This window comes from Mycteria americana, chromosome 14, assembly GCF_035582795.1.
Source record: "Mycteria americana isolate JAX WOST 10 ecotype Jacksonville Zoo and Gardens chromosome 14, USCA_MyAme_1.0, whole genome shotgun sequence".
NCBI lineage: Eukaryota > Metazoa > Chordata > Aves > Ciconiiformes > Ciconiidae > Mycteria > Mycteria americana.
Genome location: NC_134378.1, coordinates 5,384,244 through 5,403,722, shown reverse-complemented (window position 1 = coordinate 5,403,722; position 19,479 = coordinate 5,384,244). Strand labels below are relative to the sequence as shown.

Here is a 19,479-nt window from a genome sequence, read left to right as displayed (position 1 = left end):
CAGAGCGATCACCTGCGGAACCCACGGGCGGCCGCCCAATCCTCTGCTGCACAGGAGGAGGAAACACGTCCCTGATTTAAGGAGCGGTCCGACAGGGAAAGGTGCATTTGAAATAAAGCCAGTGTCACGAGCAAATTGAAGGAGTCCTTTCCAAATAGACCCGTGCAAAGCACATCGAACAGCAAGGTAAGCGTGCCAAATCCAGGTCAGCTGCAAATAACCATGTATGAGAGGAGAGCTCTTATGGTTCAGCCAGCTTGGAGAAGAAAAAAAAAAAAAGTTGATGGGGAAGGGAGGCTGTGGAGAGCTTAAGTATTCACAAGCACCTGAGAAAGCCCCAACCCAACCAAGCCATTCCTTGCTCAACAGTCCTGCTCCAAAAGAGAGGAAGCGACAGTCTCGTAAGCAATGGATGCAAAGCATCTATGGGAAAAATAGCAGCAGGAGAGAGGTAGCTAGACCCAGGTGAGAGCCGTGGTGAGGATAGCAAACCTTACCCCATCCAGCCAAGCCAGGAAAAGACACCGTTCGTCCCTCTTCAGAGGGCAAAGCAGCCCAGTCGGGGAGGCATTACCCTGAGGAGCCGCAGGGAAACGTCCATGCCATGCAGCACATCCACCACGTCCCAGTGAATTTCGCAAGGTTGAGACATCCACTCCTTCTAAACACTGCTACAGACCTTCCACAGGGGTTTGACCTTACCTATAAATATCTCGGCAGACTGACAGCGAGGCACGCCATTTCCTCCGTGAGATAATTGGTTTGAGAACTGAAAACAAACGCACTCAGCCAGAGCACACAGGCGGGTCCCAGGCAGTCGCTTTACCCAGTAAACGGCCAACAGAAGGCCAAGGGCAGCTTCAGCAGCACCTACAAACCTTATTTTGAGGGTTTCAGGATAGATCTGAACAAAAAAAAAAAACCCCTGTTCCATCCCATAAGAACGTAAGATTGCAAAAAAATGCTCTACTTCCACATAGGGACAAACCCAAATCCTTGCAAAGTTCTTCATAAGAGAGATACTACCTAGAAATTCAAACACTGGCCTGAGACAGAGAATATCAGCTCATGACTTTAGCATGCCACTGGTAAGCAAGGGAAGCGTGCCACGGCTCCGCATGGCACGAGAGCCCCGCCTGCAGCCCCCACGAGCTGGGACTCGCCACGGCCCCCAGAAACCCTGCCCACAAGAGCGGCATAGATGCAGCCCACTTCCCAAAAAGCTTTTATTTTGGGGCAGATGCATTTTCCAAGCACAGGCACTTGGCTGGAAAGCTCTTCACCACCTCTCCTGAACTCGGCTCCTGCCCCTTGCAGGCATTCCTGGGAAGGTATCTTTTTTGGCGATCTCCGCTCCAGTAACGCAGGCTGCAGATCTGAAGCCCGTTTACAATACCTCGAAGGAGGGGAGATAAGGGCAGGAAATGCCTCTCAGCATACCACACGCGGCACTCCCACCCTGCTCCTTTTCCAGGCCACTTCTGCCATTGTTCGCTGAAAGATGAACAAATATTTTCCAAAACACACCTGAAGTAGAAACAAGGACCTAATTCTGCAGGTTTATTAAAGCAAAGAAACCTTATTTCAGCGTTTCCCTCTTTACCAAAAAAAAGCTGGAAGCTTTCTTGGTGGTATTAGGACTGCACCTTGGAAAGAGCATTGATTTATAAGGAGAGGAGAAGCGTGGCTTACCCTGCTTGCCTGTGTTTCAGCTTTCCTGCATGCACCTCATCCTTCAGCAGCTCCTCTGCTCTCACAACAGAACAAAAGGGAGATTCGAGTGGCCTACAGAGGGGAATGAAATGGAGAGGGGAGGTCAACACCAAGAGACATCTTCTGGATGCACCAGACACCAGCATCTCCTCAAACCAACCAGCAAATGAATCTCTAAAGGAGCAGAGAGGTCACCCTGAGAAGCCTTCCTGAAGGGGACACAGCTCAACTTCTCCCAGACTTCAGTACAAGTCCCCTAGCACCCGCCACGGACCCCGGAGCCTCAGAAAGACTTTGGCTCCATCACTCTGGCTGCCTGTTTTCCAATGACCTAGTTTCTTCCCTGTACCAAAAAAATGGCACATTGACTCCTCATTGCACAAACTCGTCAGTCTAACTATAGCACAGTTTCAGGCCCCAGCATTTGTTTACCTGCAAAGCGACACAGAAGCCGCCTGTGTGGGTGTCTGTGGTTTGCAAGGCATCGCATTTTGGTTTCTGTTTTATTTAGAGGAGAGGAGGGGGAAAAAAAAAAGTGCCATTCCTCATGTCTGACCGAGCTGAGTTTCCATGAGCTCAGCAGATCTGCCTGCCGCCATGCCGAGAGCATCCTGCCAGACGCTCGCAGCCCCCAGCCCTGCGGGGACAACGGGCGACTCTTTCGGGGGCCAAAGGGAAGGCAAGACGCTCGCTACTGTATTGCATTCGTGCCACCACCGTCCTCTCGGCACTGCCGCAGAGAAAGACCCGCTCCAACCGTGTCAAAGATCAGTCCCTACAAAGGGCATGCAAGTGTTGGCTAACGCAATCGTTTTTTTAAAAAAAGTTTGCATTTCCTGTACATTTTGTCTCACCTTAGTACAAGATTCGTCTCACTAAGCTCAAAAGGACTTTCAGGGCGCTGGTTACTCACTTGCAATACACGAAGAGACGGTGATTCTGTGATGTGAGAGTTTACCGAGTCAGTGGTTGCAACGAGCTGCCTACCCTGTACCACCAACCCTGCCTGGAGGGGTCCTTCCTCCCCTGTACACACACTCCTTCCCACCTCACGTCCAGAGGTTGGCACTTGCATCCCGCAAAGGAGAAAACCGAGTGCGCTTATTTTCCTGTTCCAGCGCACGCTCAGGGCTGCCCCCCTTGACCTTCCTGCAAAGCATTCAACTTGCAGACGCTTTGCCATAATATTGCTGAGGTTGGAGCTGGATCCGTTAAAACAGCCACGTTGCCGAGTGATGCTGGAGAGCCTCCTCTTCTCCCCACCGGACGACGAAGCAGGAGCTAAGACCTGCAAATCCTCCGGCACATCTCCCCAAGGCACTATTTAAAGCACAGCATGACACTGAAGCAGAACACAAACACAAGAGTCCTTCACTTAAGTGTCAATTGACTTCGGTTTTATTCCACTTAAAAAAAATAAACACAAACCATGGAAGAGCAACCCTTGAATGGGACACCTTGAAATGAAATAGTTCAGCAACTAGAGAATTCTTCTAAGCCGTGCATCTTTCAAGCAAAGGTAAAGTTCAAGACCCAGCTACGTGAGCAGCCACTTCTGAAGTCAAGGCGATCATTCTCATTCACTGCATTGCTTGTGGGGAGGCACCTGCAGGATTGGGCCCAGCTGATCAGGTGAAGCGTCTGCATTTGCAGCATAAAGTCAAGTCAGTGGCATGAAGCGCGACAGAAATAGCCGTCTCCTCCCCACCCCAAGCTAATCTTCTCTCAGCTGGAACTGGAAACCAAGCACAAAAGCCTATAGCAGGGATCTGAGAGCATAAGCAACCTGCAGAGGAGGTGGCTGCCTGATTTATTTATTTCATGAAGGGTGAACTCCTGCACCATGGCAAGGTGAGGCATTGCCAAATTTACCCCTTCCGCTTCCTACGAGGGCCAAGGCCAATCTGTGCTACTCCTGCCCCATGAAATGCTAGATGAGCAGCCCATCTCGGCCCTTCTGCAGAACCCATCCTTAGGCACCGAGCACCAACGAGGAATTCACAGGCTTCTCTTTCAGGCATCGCCTTCAGGATTGTCACTGCTTGGTGATACAAAGCGGCCACAGACGCATGTTCTGTATTGCTGTTTCTGCTGTTGGCCAGGATCTCCCCAAGGTCTGGAGGAAGCAGCAGAGCAGCTCTTCATCACTTGCTCCCTGATGAGGGGAAGAGCTCACTGGCAGCCCAGCAGCCGTAACACCGTCCAGAGACGGCCAGAAAGCCACAGAGAGAAGGAGGTGACAGACTGAGGGACAAGCAGGAGCAGCAGGGAAAGGCAGGCACAGGAGTCCAGCTGTCCCCAAAGGAGAAAAAGGCAGGGGACACAGGGGGGCTGCCCGAAGTGGGAATGTGCCACGGGGCTGACCAAAGAGCCGAGGTCCATTCCCTCCCTCCCCGCAGCCCAGACCGGGGGCGAGAAGGGCAGCAGCGTCCCCCTCCCGCCCTCTCCAGAGGAACACGCTCCAAGTCATTTCCTAAATCGTGTCACTGCCGAGCACGTAACCGCGCCGGCTCTGCCAAGGCGCTCCCCACCCCACCACCATCACGCAAGCTGCTCCCTGCAGCAATCTGCAATTCCTTCAGGAAGATGGGAAAGCAAACCCCTCTTCTGGCCTGCTGACGGGAACAGCGAGCCCTGTTCTGGATCAAGAGCTCCTGGCGTTTGTAGGGTTGTGGGGTTGGCTTTTTTGTAATTAGTACAGGGTGCATGAAGACCAGAGGATCTTTTGTGCTAAGAGGACCATAGCCTAGAACCAGGGCTTCCTTCCTTATTACAACTGCTTCTCTCACCTCCTGCCTTTTGGAAAAACATTTCCAAAATTTCGAATTTCATTAGAGCATCGTCAACAAGGACACTGCATCAAGCCCTACCGTTATAGCCTTACACACCTACACAGGGGACTCAGCCACTGGGTCTTCCAAACGGAGACAGACAGAGGGTCAGATACCACCAGCAACCATACGGCAAAGGGGGAAGGGGAGTTCAAATCACAAGAGACATGCCTGCCCCTCCGGGGAATCACAGCCCCAAAACACGTGTTTTCTGCAGTGCTACAGGACAGTCACGTTTCCTACAAAGCCCAGGGGAGGAGGAGGAGAGAACGCCCACGGTGAAAGGCTGCAGTGGTAAGCAATTCAAAATGCAGCATTTCCAGCCTCCTGAAGGGTTTCCTTTCTTTCCTGAAACTGAAATTTTTATTTCTCCAATATCACACCCTGCCAGACAGGTTGTACCATCTCCCTGGGCTGGACCTCTGTGCAACGACTGCCATGCAGGTGGGCACTGACCAGCGTCTCCTCCGGGATGTCAGGGCTGATAGCGAAGCTGAAGCCAGAAACCTGCCGCTGGTAACACACACCCCCCGAATGCAGCCCAAGGCAGCCCATTAAACTACAGCTTGACATACACCTAAGCCAGTACTTCCAACACAATATGCAGCAGACCCTTCTCCAGAGGTCAAGAGCATCCAGTGATGAACAGATAAATACAGAACAAGGTCACTTGCCTGACTTCAGGCAGCAAACTCACAGCAAGAGCTACACCACCACCTCCGGATTATTATTTCTAGTCCGGTGCTCCAGCCATGAGGTGCTGCTGAAACCCTACTCATCCCTCGGTGCTACTCTAACAGCTCTAGCTATTGCTTCTGGTAGCAAATTCTTTTTGCACGCACCACGTGATTCTCTCTCCCTGCACCGTGCTGCGAGCCCCGCAGCACCCGCAGGTTAACCACACGGAGGAGTGAAAATTATGAAAATTGTTGCTGCATGATTTAATTTCACTGGTATCTTAGAAGCAAACAGCTCCTTTCCTCACTCAGGGCTTCTGCAGCATTTTAAGCAGCAGATGCTCAGCACTACCAAATGAACGGTTCCTCCTGAAGGAACGAAGGGGAAAGCGGCAGGAAACATCACTTAAAAAAAAAAAAATATATATATATAATTTCAGCCAAGACCCCTTAGGGAACACAACTCCTACAGTCTGCCCTGGAGTGCTGGTGAGGAAGAGCAGGTCTTCTGGGTGAGAGATCTCATCAGAAATGGGGAGTTTCAGGAGAGATTCTTGGCTTTGCCACAGGTTTCTTGTATGCAAAGTAAGTAACTTAATCTGTGCCCCAATTACCTTCTTAAAGTGAAGATACTGTTTTACCCATCTGCAGCAAAGGAAGTTTCATCGCTGCTTGATGCAAAGGTAAGTTTGGTGGTGAAGGTGCATGTTATTTTTCTAGCTGAATGGAAAGCTCAAAATTTAAAGCTAAATTCTTCCCCAGAGAATTAAAAACATTTTGGTTTGGCCGCTTTATCTCTAGTTCCAGATAATCTCTCCCTCTTCAATGAGCTCCTTCCTAGCAGTGGGAATGAAATATGAGCAAGAAGAAAAACGCAAAACAGCAAGTCAAAAAAATCTCTTTGGAGCCAATGCTGGTAATAGAAAATTTTAAGTGCCTCATTCTTTTCTCCTCCCAACTGTTCCACTCCTAACAATATTGGCAGTTGTTTGAGGAAAGCCCCTCAGTATTTTCACTATATATTTCCTGTAAACACTCAACACAGCACAATATACATTCTTTTTCCTATCAATATTTCAACGTGGGCTTCCTTAAAAAAAGACCTTCTGTGCCAAGCAGTCCTCCCCCGCATCAGCGTGCTTGGAAACGCGCTGCTCTTTCCAGTGGCACCCCCGTGACGAGCAAAACAAATCTGGCGATGGTCCCCAGACGTGTCCATGCCAGCCGTTAAGCTCCTAGCAATAGCTGGGGAGCTGGGTCTTTGGGTTCAGTGGACATGGCCGCAGCCACGCAGGGCTTTGCTTTAGTAGCACACAAGCCCAAGCACAGCTTACATGCATGATTTAGGAGCAAGCCAGAGCATCAGAGCTAGACCAACTCAGCACCTGCTTCCCTCCACGTGGGTCTAGTGCAAAGCTGCTCCTTAAGCCCAATTCCCAGTGCAAGGCAGCAGGACTTGGAGGCGTTTTAGAAAACCTTAATCTAGAAGCTCCGTAGAGCAAATGCTCTTTTCTACGTCTGCTCCACACAGCTCTCACAGGGCTGCCACTTTTCTGCATTAAACTGTCCTCGCCTGGGTAGATTTTCAAATCCAGAACTTTTATGTGGGTAGTTTTTATGTTAACTACAAGTTTGGGGCTTTTCATGCCCTCTCCATTTTTATTCCCTAGCATCCTACTTACCACCCAGGCCCCCGAGGCGAGGCAGCCGAGCTCCGCTCTTGCTGGCCCTCCCTCCGCCCCACGGGCAGAGCAGGCTCTCCCGGCCCCTGGGGCAAGGCGTAGCTCTGGACCAGGCACTGGGTGCGCCTGCGAGGGTGCCTCGGAGCTGCAGAAACTGCTCAGCCCCCTTTTGCTTTCCAAGGGGGAAAGCTCGGGTCAGCCTCCTGCTTTCAGGTCAATCAGTGAATCGGTTAAAAAAAAAAAAAAGATACCTTGGGCTCTTGGCCATCAGCTTGCCACGCAGAGAAGGGAGAGGGATATTTCAGTTAGTTTGAACTTGAAAATCTAACTGTGATTTTGAATGGAGTTAAAAATCAGAAACTAAGTTCGGGCCTCAGTTTCAAACTGCACACCAAAACAAGCCATCCCCTTTTAACCAGTGCAATAGAGAAAACTATTCAGCAGCTGTAAATCTGCAGAGAGCACGCACTCATTGTACTGATTCGTTTTTTTCCTTAGATGGTGTATTGGGTTTGCGTGGCAAGGTTTTGGTAGCAGGGGGGCTACAGGGTGGCTTCTGTGAGAAGCTGCTAGAAGCTTCCCCTATGTCCGATAGAGCCAGTGCCAGCCGGCTCCAAGACGGACCCGCCGCTGGCCAAGGCCGAGCCCACCAGCAGCGGCGGCAGCACCTCTGGGATAACGTATTTAAGAAGGGGGGGAAAATATTGCACAACTGCAGCCAGAGAGAGGAGTGAGAATATGCGAGAGGAACATCTCTGCAGACACCAAGGTCAGGGAAGAAGGAGGAGCAGGTGCTCCAGGTGCTGGAGCAGAGATCCCCCTGCAGCCCCTGGTGCAGACCATGGTGAGGCAGGCTGTCCCTGCAGCCCATGGGGGTCCACGGTGGAGCAGATATCAACTGCAGCCCATGGGGGTCCATGGTGCAGCAGATATCCACTGCAGCCCGTGGTCCACGGTGGAGCAGATATCCTCTGCAGCCCATGGGGGTCCATGGTGCAGCAGATATCCACTGCAGCCCATGGGGGTCCATGGTGGAGCAGATATCCACTGCAGCCCACGGGGGTCCACGGTGGAGCAGATATCCACTGCAGCCCACGGAGGACCCCACGCCGGAGCAGGTGGATGCCCGAAGGAGGCTGTGACCCCGTGGGAAGCCCCCACTGGAGCAGGCTCCTGGCAGGACCCATGGGGAGAGGAGCCCAGGCTGGAGCAGGTTTGCTGGCAGGGCTTGTGACCCCCCACGCTGGAGCAGTCTGCTCCTGAAGGACTGCACCCCACGGAAGGGACCCACGCTGGAGCAGTTTGTGAAGAACAGCAGCCCGTGGGAAGGGCTCACGTTGGAGAGGTTCATGGAGGACTGTCTCCCGTGGGAGGGACCCCACGCTGGAGCAGGGAGGAGTGTGAGGAGTCCTCCCCCTGTGGAGGAAGGAGCGGCAGAGAGAACGTGCGATGAACTGACCGCAACCCCCATTCCCCGTCCCCCTGTGACGCTTGGGAGGGGAGGAGGGAGAGAAACCGGGAGTAAAGTTAAGCCTGGGAAGAAGGGAGGGATGGGGAAGGTGTTTGTAAGATTTGTTCTATTTCTCATTATCCTACTCTGATTTGATTGGTAATAAATTAAATTAATTTTTTCCCCCAAGTCGAGTGTTTTGCCCGTGACGGTAAATGGTGAATGACCTCTCCCTGTCCTTATCTCGACCCACGAGCTTTTCGTTATATTTTCTCTCCCCTGTCCGGCTGAGGAGGGCAGTGACAGAGCGGTTGGTGGGACCCTGGTGTCCAGCCAAGGTCAACCCACCACAGATGAGGACTGCGAACATCAAACCGGGAGCAAAGCTCTCCCCTCTGCTCCCAGACTGCACCCGAGACAGGGCAGACACAGGCTCCAGGCAGCACACAGGACTCGAGAAGACGATGCTTGAAGAGAAGGAAATTGTATTCCTTCAAGAATTCGTTACATACCACTCCCCTCTCCCCTTCGCTCTCCCAAAGAAAAGTATCTGCTAACAAAATTTATCTCTAGCATCAGAGGAGCCGCAGGATCCCTGCCCTTAGGCAAAAAAAGAAAGATCAGAACGGGATTTCTGTGCAAACATAAACCGAATCCCAACTTCCCTCACATGAGAGCAGCCCCATCTTCTGAGCCAGGCCGTTAAATATTGAAGGAAAGGCATGCAGCAGCTCCGATTATGTGGAACAAAAATTAATTGAGGGCATAAGTCTCCGATTCGGCTCTCCATTTATTTTTTCCACAGCACATTATATGTGAGTGTGGGTTGCAATGCAGACACCTGCAGGGAAAGCAGCCCGACCCATCTGTGACAGTGATATTACCTCCTTTTATTTGTTTTTCTGGTTAAAGCTTCTGGTTTTTATCAGCCCTGCAACAGACAGATGTGTGGAGTCTTCCAAAACTGCATCCCCCTTCCTGACATTTTAAACTACACATTCAGAGATATGTAATTTGAAGAACGACAACAAATTTTTCCCCAAAACAGGTTTTAAAATAAGACATGGGAAAAAAACAAAGCTAATTTCCAACCGAATCTCAAAAACACCGCTGCAAGAGCCTACACCCTTCCCTTCAGATACAAATTAAAGCCCTATTCGCCCGCACCCCAGTCTTTTTAGCAGAAATCCTTCCATTGTTTAAAGCCACTTACACACATTTTGGCCCATGGGAAAAAAAAAAAAATCCCGGGAACAGCCCTATCCTGGCACAGCAACAAGCTAGATAAGCGCCTGGATTTTCCATTTACAGCTCCTAGGCACCGCAAGCCGTGCCAACGCGGGATGTTTCAGCAGCAGGGCTTTTGCAGGCTCTCGGCTGTCGACAGGGATGTGCCTTTCCCAGGGGATACCCGCTCTCGCTGTCACCGGAGCGCACGGCACAGACGTGCCAGCGAGAGCGGGCATCCCGCCTGCCCCCGTGCAGCTCCGCAGCCCCGTGGCTGTGCCCTTCTGCCGCAGGCCGGGGACGCGGCATCCCCCCGGGGAGTTACCATCCGATGGGACTACGTTCCTCTATTTTTAAATTTTTTCTCGTTTCTTTGCCAGCAGAAGAGTCCTGCCTTGCTCATCTCTTTCCGAGGCAAAGGCGTGGTTCTGCCAGGTTTATGGCACTGCGGTGACAATGCCAGCAGCCAACAAAGCCACCACAACAACAATCAGATGGGAGGAAGGGACAACGCATGTTGGGTTCACGCTGCGAGATGATGCTGGTATGCAAGAGAAGACTTGTCCCAGCACATCCATACTGGAGTTCTCTATACCAACGTTGCCATCGAGAGATAATAACTACTTCCAAGCTGGACATCTAGACCATAGATGACCCACGCTCAGGTCCAGCGGGAAGCACTAGCTTGTGCAGAAGGTAGGAGAGGTCCCCAGACTGCAAGGCCACGGAGCCCGTGAGCACCAGGCATTTGCCCCCGGCCATGGGGCAGATGTCACCAGCTGGCACAACCACCACCCGACTCTGAGCACCCAGGTGCCAGAGCCAAACAGCTCGCCGCGGCACCCAGAGAGGTTTCGGGAGACTGGTAAGAAGCGCTGCTGTCAGGATGATGTGGTGCTTTGCGGTGGGCTTGGATATGACTGGCAGGATGTGAAAGTGTCTGCTACACACCTGACAAGAGGAATATTGATTTTGTGGGAGATTTAAGACAGGATGCTCTTCCCAACAATCTGATTCATCCTTTTTAAATAGCAGTTGTATTTAATTATTGCTAACAAAATGCTTTCAACTCTAACGCTTATGGACACTGCTGAGCATATCTATAACCATTCCAATAATCCTCAAAAAATCTTAACCAAATAACACAAAAAGGTGCCCTCTGACCCACCCTGCATCAGCCAGGGAGCCCGTACTCAGGATGGTGTTGCCCACCTGCCTCTGCTGTGCAGGGACCAGCGGGGTGCCCATGGGCTCCGCTGGGAGAGTAAGAGCTGAGACTTTGGGAAAAATGAATTATCCATGCTACAGTGCAGGATGTTTTGCTCCATACGGCTCGAACATCTGGATTTATCTAAGGCACGGCCCTTGTACCTTGGCGAACTCCGCAATGACTTACTTATTCCACTGCTAAACCACACGTGCCGCCCCCTCCACTCCGAAACAATTCATCCTCTTGCCCACCTAGCCTTTGCAGGTCAAGGTCAGCCACCAGCATGCAAGAAGGGGGTCCTGAGGCTGCTGACCTGACGCTAACAGACCTCCAGCACCGTGGGTCAGGCTTCCCTGCAGCATGCTGACAAGCAGCATCATATAGTTGCTATAGGGTACCCGTATCAGCCCATTCCCAACAATGGCAGCAAAGATCGGCACCACCAGATACCGCAGGGCAATCAAGATGGTTTTCCCTTGAAGCCTGCAGGAATATTCTAAGTGCATCTTCTAGGAAGTTGAACGATAACACTTCAAGAGGACAAAGGCTCCTTAAAATGCAGATCAGCAGAAACCCTGCACGGCAAGCAGGCTGCTGCCGGCGGGGCTTGGCTGAGGAAAAGCATCTCCGCCAGCCGCCCCACCACTGCCTCTCGCTTCCATCCCTGCCCAAGCACAGCTCCAGAGTAACTTGCCTTATCTTAGATGCAAACCATCAGATGGAGACAAAATGTTTTGCTAGCAAAACGCTAACAAAATGTTAGCGCAGCTTTCTGCAGTGCCAACATCACCAGTTTGTCTTGAAACAGACACTCAGAGCAGCTTGCCACTGCCTTGCTTGCGAGGCAGATTTTAGGTTCCTAAAGTACCTTATTTTTAGGCGCAGTTATCAACCCGCACGTCACCATACGTGCCCTACTTTCTGTGTTTTCTGCATCTACTCTTGGCCACAGTCAGAGATGGTACGTTGGCTTGACTTGCTGCTCTGACAATGCAGTTGCTCCGACATTCAGTTTCATCAAATATTTACCACTTCTTAGTTTGAAAATATGATTTTGGATACTTTGCATTAACTCGACTATGAACGCAGTACCAGAATTGCTGGTCCTGCTCTCCTCCTCGTCACTCTCGTTCTTACTTTGCCGCCGCTATTTCTGGGATTACAAGCACTAGGGCTCTGCTGCCACAGGCCAAGGAGAAGCGAGGTCCCTCTCCTCATCCACCCACAAGCACAAGGTTTAGCCATCCTTCTCTGCTGCCTCGATGTGCAGCCATGCCTGGATGTGCAAACAGCCAGGCCTGCTCAGGGAAGAGACTCTTCCCAAAGATAGAGAGATTTAAGGGCCAGAACTCAGCTGGGAAGAACGGCTGCTCTTAAGGGCGACTTTCTAGAGGGCTTCCCAGGCACAGGTACCCACCCTGCCGTTCTGTATGTACCTCAGCTGAATATTTGTTCAGAGAAGCAGTTTTATTTGGATGGCAGAAAAATCAGTGTTCTGGTAGTGAAAGTCAAATTCAGGTAGCAGGGGCATCTTAAAGCCAGAAATCTGATCCTGCAGATGGTGGAGATGGCCCTTCCGCATCCTGCTGACAGATCTTCGGCACAGCTCCCACCAGCTGCTTTGGTGGGTTAAGCAAGTCAGCAAGCAAAGCACACCCAGGACAAAGCCCCTCTTAATTTCACATACCAGATGAACTCTTGCTCAAGACCTCAGTAATAAAAAGCCAAGCCCCACACAAATCCCCAAATCCCAGCTTAGCACCATAAAGTAGAGAAAACGATGGTGGGTATTACTAGGCACTTCACAGCCAGCATGGGGCTCACATCTTCCTTGGTCTTTCTCCTCTGATGGGTGTTTGGCCTTTGAGCTGCTGAGCAAGTCACCAAGCAGAATTTGTGCCTGCGAAACACTGCCAACACCCAACATTGCCACACGGAGCCACTGTAGAGCAACGCCTCGTACTCAGGGTTTTCCCATACGGATCATTAGAGGTGCCATGACTATACCACAACGTCGCATGGAGCAGTTGGGACAAAATTAAGGCACATGGCACCAATGAGCAAAGCTGTGCAGCTCCAGCCTCCCCTCCTAGGCTGTCCCCTCTCTTCTCTTCCAGATATACCCAACCTGCAACTCCTGCCCCTTCCAGCTCAAGGGCAAAGCATCAAGACGTAGGGAGCTGAGCAGCCCCTCACCTACCGAGCGGAGGCAAGAGCTAATGAGCAAACTCACACACGGGAGGTCTCTCGGCAACACGGGGTGAGAGAAAAGGAGGGGAAAATTGCTGCCAGCTTGTTTGTGTGCACTTAGGGTGGCATTTCCAACCCTGTAATTGTTGCATAATGAATTTAGCAATGGAGTTCAAGAGTTGTGATTCATTCAGGCCAAAAAAACATGAGTCAGCCCCTAAAGAATCATGAGATGTTAAAATTATATACATTTAACTTCAGCTTGACAAATCCGAAGGAGCAGTGTAACAGCAGAGTGTCTCAGCACAACTCAAAACATCATGCAAATATCCCCACTCCTCCTCCCGGCCAACGCAAGACGAGAGCAGCACGAGAGCAGCGCCTAGGTCGGCCGCTGCAAATAATTTACGCCTGCCACCTATGCCCAGCTCAGGTTATCAGCCCCAGCTCAGAAGAAGGCACCTGATGCTGCCTCTTACTTATCGGTCACGCCGACTGACCAAGAAAGGCGATAAGGTCCCATCCAGCCTAAGAAAAGATCTCTGGGCAATCTTGCCGTGGACCTCCGGGGGGGCGAGCACTCGGGGTGTGCGTTCCACTGCGTGCGACCAGCACGGCCGCCGGACAGGGGGTGGGGAGGAGCGCAGAGGGGGCTGCGGGGAGCTGGCAGCCAGGGTGTTGCGGCAAACCACAGAGGTGGGGGTGGGAAAGGAGCGCAGAGCTCTGCAAGGGATCGAGCAAGAAACAGGGCAGATTTATTACCGGAAAGGATGCCGAAGTTAAGGAGCGTGTGTGGATCACCGGGAGGCGATGCGGAGAAGACCTCGGGAAAAATAAGATGTTTTCCCAGCTCTGTTGAGTGATCTTGCTTAAGTCATGCCCTGTATTTTGTGCTTATGGAGCTTGCATGTATGGAAAGAAAAGTTATTTTGAAGCGAGATAGGGTGCAAATTCAAAGCAGAACAACTATTCTGGGTTAACTCCCCAGGTGGCTTCTTATTCTAGAATGGCAGTACCTTTTTCTAGTTTAATTCACTTTAAAAATAGATTAGGCCAATGGTTCTGATCTGCAAGGCCATGGTAGCTGGCCTGCTGCTTTTAGAGCATCCTTAATTAGAGCCCGGATATGGGGACATGGGGGGCTCCAGGATGCAGATGGGATAGTCCAAATCTGGAAACATTATATTAACCTAAACCAGGAAAGAAACAACCTTTCAGGAGGGTCTGCACAGACACGGCTTGGGCAGGACCTACGCACAGCAGCTCTTCCTGCAGCAGGCACCAGGGACACACCTCGGCGGGGGACAGCCCGTGCAACGCGCTCTGCCAGCCGTCAACCAAACAGCAGACGAAGCCCACAAGCTGCACTTTGCACGCAACCAAAAGCCTTCTTATAAAGCCATTTTTGTTTGAGGTTCATTTGAATTTACCATTTATCAAGCTTCCATTTAGCCTCATTAATCACAGCCTATCAAGCTCTTTCAAATGCAAACATAGAAAAGTACCCAGCAACTGCACTTCTCGGTTTATCCTTCTCCTGCTGGAATTATGGAAGGCTACTAAGCAGGAATGCCAACCCACCTGTCTCCTGCTTTTCAGCCACTTCCCATGGGATGAAATCAGCTGACTATTCTGGAAAAAAACACACCGATCTCTTTCCCTGCCAGCTAGCAACGTTCAAGGATAGCAAACAACATGTTGTGCAGGAGAAAGAGCATCCCTGTGGAAGTCGAGAGGAGAGGCAGGTACGTGGCTCCCGGCAGCACCGGTACCTGCCCCAGCACGCGGATGCTGTCTCTGGAAGCAGAGACGGCCAAGCCACCTTTGTCAAAGGCTTTGCATTTCCTACCCGGGCCTCTAGAGCCAGAGATCTCGCAGCTCACCTAATCCACGTCAAACGATATACCATTTGTTTGCTTTGTACGGGTATTAAGGCTTTGTCTTCCCCAAGCTATTCTTTTTTTTCCCCTCGGTGCCTGCGTGGCTGTTAACCCCAGTATCAACATGCTTCTGAGAGACTTGCAAGGAAAAGGTCCATTAGGAAGAAACGCATTGCTCCGAAAGTAACACTTGCCCCAGCTAGCAGAGGTGCCAAGGGGTGCCACCAAGTTCAGCCTCGGTCCAGTATCATCAGTTCTCACTGATTAACGCTTTCCCATGAAACGCAGGGTGCAGCGTTCGCCCCTCACCTCCTTTCCCTCCCAAAGTTTGACGGTTTTTGCCACTGCCCTTCATCCACTCTTTGTGCAAGCAAAGTGCAGCGCTACCCCCCCAAAGCGGGAACTACCCTGGTTTCAAAGGGGAAGGGGCAGGCAGCTGGTGGTTCACATCCACGATTACCAGTCCCTTACGCTGGTGCCAGCGGCGAGGCACGCTGCGCTGCACGCTGAGCCCGCCACCGAGCAGGACCTGGCGCAGCAGTGGGCTTTGGGCTGCTCAGAGCTGGCACCTGATTTCTGCTGGATACCACAGTTCCCCTGCACCTCCACCCCAGCCAGCAAAGCACCCGGACCCTGCTCTCCTTTCAGGAGTGCCACCTTCAAAAAAAATTTTAAAATATCATATATTTTTATATATATAAAGAAAACCACGTGGACAGCAAAAAGCGACAGTCCACAAATGAACGTGCCCTAAACAAGACTTTGGTGAGCAGCACAGCTGGTGTCGACCGGCAGCAGCGCAGGCAGAATGGCACCGCCGAGATGAATGAGCAAGGGAGCACGTGGAAAGGAGATGAGGAGAGACAAGTAGATTAATAGAAGATGACAGATTTCTAGTAAGATTGCGATAAGCCTCTCAACTTCCCTAAAGGATGAGCCAGCTGGCAAGGCCATCCTAGGAGGTGGTGTAACTCCACTAACAGCCCTGCAAAAAGCCAACAGCTGACCCCTTTCACACATCCCAGCTCGCTCCTGCAGCTCTTTAAGCAAGGAGGGCTGAAGGCACCATGCCTGGATGCTTCTACACCGGCACTCGCCTGCAATTACAGCCCTCCTTGCAGAGAAGCCGCCAGCCCTGAATTATTTTCCACAAGCAAACAAGCAGCGAGGTCGGGCTGACCGTTAGCGCCGGCAGAGCACACCGTCCCGCTCTCCCTGGCCCCGACCAGCCGTACAGCACGTTTCGTTGCCCATGCTGGGGCTAATCCTGACCCGCGTTCCCAGCATCGGGCCACGAAGCTGCCCGGCACGTCTGGGGAGAAGCACCATCGCTCCTGGAAAGGGCTTTGCCAAAGCAGAGACGGGGACGGCAAGGTGATGAGCGGGGCCCCTGCGTCATGCTTTTGCCTCCTTCCTAAATTCAGCTCTGCTGGGATCCCTGGCAGAGCTGAATCCTCCAAAAACATTACACCTCAGTGAGCAGTTTCACCCTCTGAGGAGGAAGAGGAGAGGGCTATCCACAGGGGAAGGCAAGCTTGAAATGTTAAGATTTTTACACTTTAAGGGACAATACCTCCAAACCTGCTGGAGATGGAGTGGATACCATGCACAGGTATGGCTAAAAGAAAGAGTTTACTGTGTCCCCTTTCCAGCGCCTCAACAAAACCCCGTAAGTATTTGAAACTGGAGGTACCATCTGGGGCAGCAGAAGGTTTCAGAGTGAAGAACAGCAGCAGCCAGTTTGTTGGATATCAGGCAAGTTTTTCTTCTTAGGCCAATTAGCTGGTGATATAATTTGCCCACTAAGGTCACTGAATCATCATTTAGCAGTTTCAAAGGAGACAAGATGAACTACAGGCCAATTTTCCCCCTCCGGCTCAATGAGCGATTCAAAATGCAGTTAATGATAGTGGTTCATAAATATCTGGCAGAGGATTTGAGAGGGCAATTTATTGCCCAAAAAGAGATTGGCCTCTTTCACGCCAAAGAAACGAAGCCTGTGAAGATGTAGGACCCGATTTTGCTGTCTTAATTCACAACCATTCAATACCCGAGAGCTGCCAAACTTAAGTCAGACATAGGTAAAAGCAAAAAGGAGAAGCAGACCCAAAAACAGGTTAAGGAAGGTCACAGTTAAAACCCACTTTGTCACCAACGGGCAAGAGACCTTTTTAAGGATGGGGTAAGAAAGGAGTAACATCCCCAGAAGACTTTTAGCACAAACCCTGCATTTTCATCAGTTTTTGTAAGATAAAAATGAGACATCCCCTCATCCACAAAAGCTTCATTATTTGTCAACCTCAGGCTCCGAAACCAGTAAACACTGGCTGATGTTTTTCTTCTTACTGGATGAAATGTGCCTAGAGGCAACAGGCATTTTATAAATTATTAAACCAAGGGAAAATAGGGTTCCAACAAAGTGGCTGCAGAAGCGACGCAGAAGCACCAAGGAGCCGGTACAATTGGTACCAGCACACTCTCACAGAGTCATTTTTCCTGCAATGACGGACTCAACAACAAGACATTGTTAGAAATGGGCAGCCTGGACACGTGGTCTCGATGGCAAAAAGAAGACACGGTATCTCAGCGTTTCATCACATCCACCACAGATATCTGAAGTTCAACACTTTAAACCTTATTTTTCTTATGAAATAGTCACTTATGTTTTCCAGTCAGAAGGAAAATAAGCACTTTTTTTTTTAACCTCATGAGAGATCTCAGGACATGAAGCAAAACCCATAAAAATAATGTAATAAGAGTATTTTCAATATCATCCAGTTTTTGGTCCAACCCATAGCGTAGAGATTAAACAAGGGAGGGAAAAACATAAATGAAAAAGTATTCTTTACATTCAGGATTTAATACATTACATCTTTCACAACGAACATGATCCCCCACCAGATTAAATTCAGTTCCAGCCAGAGAAACCCCTTCTGCTCTCTGCCATAGCAGCGCGCGGCCCTTCCATCTGTGCAAAGCACTTAACAGCAATGGCAGGGCTCAGGACAGCGGGTCAAGGAAGGCTGGGTCAAGGTGAAAGCTAGGGCAGCCCAGGCAGCCGCTTCTGCCGAGCTTCCCTGAGCATTTGTTAGGGAACACAGGAGGGCTTAAACCGAGAGGGGCTTCCCCCCCCCCCCCAGGTTTGTGAGCCCTCTGCTTTCCTTGACACTTTGCGAGAAGCCACTTTCTCTGCTGCTCCATTGTAGCTTCAAGCATCCTCCTCCTCCTCGAGCAGTTATCACAGTGCAGACAAGATCTTTCACGATAAGTACGCAAAGATATAAACACGAACTTCTTGGCTTCTCCGAGTCAACTGAAAGCATCTCTACCACCACAGACACCTCAGACCCCGGAGCTGGAGAAGGGGCTGAAGTTCAGGCTGAAGTTCACCTGGTCTGCCAGTATCTGAAGGAGACCCTCTCTGAGAAAGACCTTCATCTCACACAAGACAGCACTTGCAATCCTGATGCCATTTCAGGAATCACGGTTGCTTATAGTTATGCTACCTCCAGTATATTTCTTCCACACCCCAAACATGCCAAAAGGGAGAGGATCTCTAAATGCAATAAGCAAAACCCATCCACGAACAAACGCAAGAAATTCCCATCTTCAGCGCCTTGGGTTTTGCACGATGACCCGGGGTACAAGTGTGCACTCGAACACTAACGCCAATGGTTCCACGGAGTAAGAACTGCCTTCAGCGGGTAACTACGTCCTCCTCCTCAGATGCGTCCAAGAGAAGGTTACCCAAATTCACCGAGGGAGTACCCGGGTGCCTGATGCTACCCGGGGAAGGAAGCGGACTACATTATTTAAGTGACTCTGGCCAGCCCGGTCCAGGATTGCACGGGGCTGGAGTTACCGAAACTCCGCGCCGTGATTGCAGCCGCTGCCCTGGCCGCGGCGAGGACCCCGCTCCGCACCCGCGGAGCGCTCCGCGGCCCCGGCTGCGCCCCGCGGGGGGAGGGCACACCGGCCCGGGGGAAGGAGAGCGGGGAGCCCCGGCGCCGCGCCCGCAGCATCCCGCTCGGCCGCTGCCCCCGCCGGGCCGGCCCGGGCCGGCCCCGCTCCCGCTCCCCGCGCTGCCGCCGCCCACCCGGCCCCGCGCCCCCGGCCCCGCACTCACCCGCGGCAGCTCCGCGCGGCGCAGCGGGCCCGGCCGCCGCGCTCCGGCCGGCAGGCAGCGGGCAGGCAGCGGGCAGGCAGCGGGCGAGCAGGCAGCAGCAGCGGCGCCGCGCAGCCCCGGCCCCCGCCCGGCTCCGGCTCCGGCAGCGGCCGCAGCTCCGCCCCGAGGTGGGGCCGCGGAGGGGGCGCGGCCGCGGAGGGGGCGCGGAGCCGGCGCGCCGCAGCCCGCCCCTCCGCCCGCCCCGGCAGGTGGAAGGCGCGGAGCGGCGCGGAGCGGCGCGGAGGAGCATCCCCGGGGTGCTGCGAGAGCGGCTTGCGCGGAGCGTCCTGCCGCCCGTGGGGCGCGGAGGGCCTCTGGGAAACGAGGGCTGTGGGGCTGGTTGTGTAGCTGGGGGCAGTTAAAACACACGAATAAACAGTTAAAAAGAGGTCTTCAGGTTCTGGTGGGAGGGTGCAGCCGCGCCTCGGCCTTCCCGGGGCTGCCACGCGTGGCC

General features: G+C 52.1%; 2 protein-coding genes across 2 annotated transcripts in view; one reads left to right on the top strand and one right to left on the bottom strand.

Moving 5' to 3' along the window:
* Positions 1 to 19,114, bottom strand: part of PPP1R16B (protein phosphatase 1 regulatory subunit 16B) — a 66,404-nt gene extending 47,290 nt beyond the window's left edge. The window contains exon 1 of the mRNA XM_075516928.1: positions 18,987 to 19,114. The gene's annotated coding sequence lies outside the window, so the exon portion shown is untranslated. The remainder of the gene's footprint in view (positions 1 to 18,986) is intronic.
* Positions 1 to 19,479, top strand: part of IFT52 (intraflagellar transport 52) — a 231,549-nt gene that overhangs the window by 43,811 nt on the left and 168,259 nt on the right. The window lies entirely within an intron of this gene.